Genomic DNA, 5,848 nt, shown 5'->3' with positions numbered 1-5,848 from the left:
GTTTGGGATGAAAAGAGAGGCTGAAAATGGTGTTTTAGTTGAAGGAAACTTTTTGAGTAAATTAATGGAGCGTATGCACAAAGGAATAGTGATGGAATGAACATGGCAAAGGGTCATGTCCTGGAGAAGAAGAAGAAATCAAGGTTGTATGTCACATACACACAGACTGTGGAGCATCTTAAATACCATAATCAAAAATGAATTTCTTTGAAAACTAATGAAAGTGCATTTCAAATTTTTGAGCAGGGGGTGTAATTATTTTCTTTTGTATAATGAATATTTCTTGACTACTGTAAATTGCTACCTATTATCAGGTGTTATAAATACAAGGATGAACATAACAGAAATATTCTCTCTTTTGAGCCTATATGTTAATGGTGGGAGAAGGGAAGACAGCAACTACTATAAATGTACTAACAAATAAATTTGTAGTATCCTCAACAGTAATTAGTGGCATAAGTGGAGAAAAACTGAGTGAAAAAAATAAAGGCTGTTGAGGAATACTGAATAGGAAGGAAAACCATCTAGGTAATTCATGTTATGGGAGTAAGGAATAATATCAGAGTTTCCAATGGCATTTTGTGAACATCAGTGCAAATCAACGCTCAGATGGCCCTGTGATAAACATACAACATCTTCTAGTCTCCTCACAAATTTCTAATCACTTTTCATAAACCATATCACTTACCCTAATAAAAAAGTCAAGCCAATATGAGGTTCTTTTCTGCTCATATGGCACATTTGACAAATAATAAACAAAATATTAAAATTAAGTCAGTTATATAGTTATCAATGGATCATAAAATGATTTATTTACTGACTCTAACAAAGGTAATTATTTTGACCTCATTGTCTCACAGGGCTTCCTGATAGGTATTGGCAACTGAATCTCCCCACAGAAACATACTGATGTCAGTGCAGCGATATCCCTTGGGATTTGATGGAAAATTTTAACTTCTCACTGTAAAGAACATAATTATCAACAGTAACCTATTTGTATTTGAACATACTTTTATTCTTTTAATCCCAAATGTTTTTGAGACCAAGGTTTATATTCTGAAATTCTTTGAGATGCAACACCACAAAGCAATCATGAGGTGTCACAAAATTTTTTTCAGTGAAATCCAGGTAAGGGAAATATTCCAATTTTTTATTTTAATATAGCATAGCATTATTAATATTATTTATCTAAAGTATTTTGCTGTTGTGAGATTTCAACTACTCAGTTATCTCTCTACCTCTACTCAAAACTGAGCACTATATAAAAACTAGAAGGAGATTCAAACTGCAAAGCACTCTGACCTTCTCTGATTAAAAGTCAGACTTAAATACACAGGTAAGGACACAAAGTAACTGTGCTGGATATTTCGGGAATAATTAAGTGGTTAACATTTTATATTTCAAAACAAACTAATAAATAAAAGTTGCAGCCAAGGTGTTTATTTTGAAATTTGGTTATGGAAAAATAAAACATATTCAATATTAGAATTCCTATGATGAGACAAATCACCAAATATTCCTAGCAGATCACTAAATAATGATAGAAGATAACCACTTAAAGAAAATTACAACTTCTTTTCAAAAATGTACTAAGATTTAAAGGGTTTTCTCTTTTCCTAAATGTTAGAAAAATTTAGCATAAAGGTAACCTTAAATTTATTATTAGTTTTGATCTACTGTGTTATATTCAGAAAATTTTCTTAGAAATGTAAATATACTAATCAGTCAACTCATGTAAGATATACCTAAATTTTTATGATACACACTTTACTGATATATACTTGACATATAACATTGCATAACTTTAAAGTTTATAACATGTTGATTTGATACAATGTTAAATAATTATATGATTGCCAGTTGCAGCATTACTTAGCACTCCATCAAGTCATGTAATTGCCATTTCATCCCGGTGGTGGCAATAACTGAGATCTAGACTCTGAACAGTTTTGATGATTATGCTAATATATTCACCATAGCGTTCACTAGATCTTACGGACTTATTTATCTATTAGATTCAAGCTTGTGCTCATAAACACTATCTCTCCTATTTACCCAAACCCAGAGGACCTGGCAACCACTATTTAACCTATTTTATGAGTTTGGCTTGTTCAGATACACAGTTTTTGTCTTCCTCTGACTTATCCCAGCATGATATCCCCATGCTATTGCAAATAGGATACCCTTCTTTCTCAAGGCTGAATGTCCTTCCACTTTTATCCATTCAGTCTTTGGTAGCACATTGGTATTTCTATGTCTTGGGTACCATACATAATGCTGCTATTACAGGAATGCATCTCTCTCTTGGATAATTTGTTTTCATTTCCTTTTATTATATGCACAGAAGTAGAATTGCAGGATCGCATGGCAGCTCTATTTTTAATTATTTGAGGCAAATCAATATTGGCATCCATAATTGACTGAAGCAATTTCTATTCCCAAAAGGGTTTTTGCTACATTCTGTATGCTCCACATTCTAGGCAATACTTGTCTTCTTGATGATAGGCATTCTGACACATGTGAGGTGATACCTCATGGTTTTGGTTTGCATTTCTCTAAGGATCAACGGTACTGAACATTTTCAATGTGTCTCTTGGCCATTTGTACGCCTCTTGGATAAATAATCTTTACTTTATTTTTTTAATCTGAACATTTGTACTTTTCTCATTGAATAATATGTTTTAACAGACTTTGTGTATTAGCATTACATTTTTTAAATGATAGGTATCGAATAATTATCTTTGCAGAATCTCCTTCAAACTTAACACTCATTTTGTGGAAGTGGTCACTTAAGATCCCTGGAAGGACCACCAAAGAAGTCATTAAGGATCACTGGCAGGACCCTGAACACAAGTTCACATCTCATGTCACTGAGATGGAAGTGGGACTGGAATCAATACTGCTTTATTCCCAAAGCACTGTACAGCTGTTATAAGAAGAAACGTTACAGCTAAACTCAAACTGTCTACTACAGAGTAAGGAAAATGTGTGCACATATGCACAAAATGCAATGCAGATTAGACATAAACCGTCATAGTTTATAGTTGATATATGAGACGTGCTGGAGAGTCTAGAATGTGGAAATTAGTATGGCGAGAAGCATTTAGTTACCATTATTAAGTATCATTATATATAACTTATGCTTTAGATAAAGGAAGAAAAGTGTATATATCTGGGCAAAATTCAATAGGAATAGTGGCATGTGCAGAGTCACTGTTTCTGGAAATGGGTATGACACTAGGAGAGGGATTAAAGAGGTGAGCATCAATGCATATTTTTACTCCTTAGCTCGTGAGTTGACTTTCTTCAACACTCAGCATTACTCTCAAGTCCTTAATAACCTTTCAAAATTTCTTAAAAATTATTTAAACATATCTATTGAAGGGATTTTAAAATATTTCCCCCACGGGGGAGTATATGGAAATATTTTTGCTCAATGCAAAGTTATACTATAGAAAAGTGATTTTACATGCCATTCAAGGATCTCTAATAAAAATAAAACTGAAATTGGATAGGCACAGTGAACGAAAAATCATTCAACTAGATTTTACACTTTAGTTGCATAAATTCATAAAAACAAACCTTTGTAACTCTGAGCACCGCTCCTGTAATTATCAAAACAATCTTGCGAATTTTGAGTTTCAGTGTTGAAGTCATAGGAACTGACATGTTAGGCTAACAAATGCCCCTAGAAGTTTGTGTGTTTGTATCACAAGACAGTAGGAGAAGCTTGAAGAAGAAGCTCATTCCTTGGTGTAAAAAGAAAATTTTAAAAGGAAAGTTACATATACTCAAATTACAATTATGTTTTAAATTATAGGTGCTTTACAATATTTCTACAAATTCTATTGTACAATATGGTGACCCAGTTATAAAGTTTCCCGTGATATAAAATAGGGCCCCGTTCCCATACATCCCAAGTGTAACAGTTTGTATCCACCAAGCACAACCTCCCTGTCTATCTTGTATAACCATAATTCCTGTCTCAACAGACAATGAATGTAGGGATGACTGGGGATAACCAATCCTTGACAATAGAGTTTGTGCTCACAGGATTTACAGATCTCCCAGAGCTGAGGACCATTCTGTTTTCTCGTGTTCCTTGCAATCTTATCATCACCATGGTGGGAAATCTTGGTCTGGTGGCATTGATATGTACAGAGCATCGTCTTCACACCCCAATGTACATCTTTCTGGGCAACCTCGCTCTGATGGATTCCTGTTGTTCCTGTGCCATTACCCCAAAGATGCTAGAGAATTTCTTCTCTAAGAATAGAATCATTTCCCTCTACGAATGCATGGCACAGTGGTATTTCCTCTGCCTAGCTGAAACTGCAGACTGTTTTCTCTTGGCAGCAATGGCCTGTGATTGCTATGTGGCCATCTGCAACCCACTGCTATACCACACCTTGATGTCAAAGAAACTCTGTATTAAGATGACCACAGGAGCCTTCATAGCTGGTAACCTGCACTCCATGATTCATGTCGGATTTCTGTTTAGGTTAACTTTCTGTAGGTCTCATCAAATCAACCACTTCTTTTGTGATATTCTTCCATTATACAGACTCTCCTGTGTTGACCCTTATCTCAATGAATTGATATTTATCTTTTCTGGGTCAATTCAAACCTGACTATTACAATAGTAATAATCTCTTACCTTTTCATCCTCTTCACAATTTTCACAATGAAATCCAACAAGGGAAGAGGCAAAGCCTTATCACTTGTGCATCCCACTTTCTCTCTGTCTCAATATTCTATGGATCTCTCTCTTCATGTACATTCAACCAAATTCAGTTAACGAAGAAGACAAAGATTTACCCCTTGCTATTTTTATACTCTAGTTATTCCCTTAGTAAATCCTTTCATTTACAGTCTAAGAAATAAAGAAATAATCAATGTCATAAAAAAATGATTAAGATGTCATAACATTCGGAAACAGATATCCCATATGGTAAATTTTTATATAAATATACAATGATTTTTTATTTTTCCATGATATCCAGTTTACATGTTTGTCAATTTTCTGCTGTAGAGCATGTGACCCAGTTACACATAATGTATACATTCTTTTTTTCTCACATAATCATGCTCCTCATGAGTGACTAGACATAGTTCCCAATGCTAGACACCTGATTTTAATTTGATAAAACTTTATTTTCAAAGTTAAAGAATACTGACAATGTAGAAAATGGCCAATTTTTATAAAATATTATATTACTAAAACATGATAGTCTATGACTCAAATAAATCAGATCAGCAGGAGAGATTCTGCCAGAATGTATACAAAAATTTAATTTACTAGGTTCTATCAGGGGTGAACTAAAAAATTACTGCTGGAGTTCCCATTATGCCTCAGTTGATAATGAACCTGACTGGTATCCATGAGGCTATGGGTTCAATCCCTGGCCTTGCTGAGTGAGTTAAGGATCTGGTGTTGCTGTGAGCTGTGGTGTAGGTTGCAGACATGGATCAGATTCCACATTGCTGTGGCTGTGGTAGAGGCCAGCATCTGCAGCTCTGATTAGAACCCTAGCCTGGGAACCTCTGTATGCTGTGGCATGGGCCTAAAAAGACAAAAATCACTCCTGAATCACAAATTGTGTCATGGTGTATTCAGTTACAGCAGTAGCTATTAGTTTCAGAGTATGAGTTGTAATTTTCAACAAATTGAACAAATGCTTTGAATAGAATTCACTACATAGGAGATTACTTCCATTTAATACTTTTGGCCATATTCTGGAATCTCAAGGCATAATCATAAAATCTCAGCCATATTCCAAGTTCTTAAATTAATATCTTCTTGAACAAGAGTGTGTGACAGGGTATGCTCTATGTTTAAATTTGATTC

General features: G+C 34.5%; 1 pseudogene; it reads left to right on the top strand.

Moving 5' to 3' along the window:
- Window positions 1-4,007: 4,007 nt before the first annotated feature.
- Window positions 4,008-4,912, top strand: LOC125119282 (olfactory receptor 5K3-like; annotated as a pseudogene).
- The last annotated feature ends 936 nt before the right edge of the window (window positions 4,913-5,848 follow it).

The sequence above is a fragment of the Phacochoerus africanus genome, unplaced genomic scaffold (genome assembly GCF_016906955.1).
Source record: "Phacochoerus africanus isolate WHEZ1 unplaced genomic scaffold, ROS_Pafr_v1 Scaffold_32, whole genome shotgun sequence".
NCBI lineage: Eukaryota > Metazoa > Chordata > Mammalia > Artiodactyla > Suidae > Phacochoerus > Phacochoerus africanus.
This window is presented reverse-complemented; position numbering and strand designations above follow the sequence as displayed.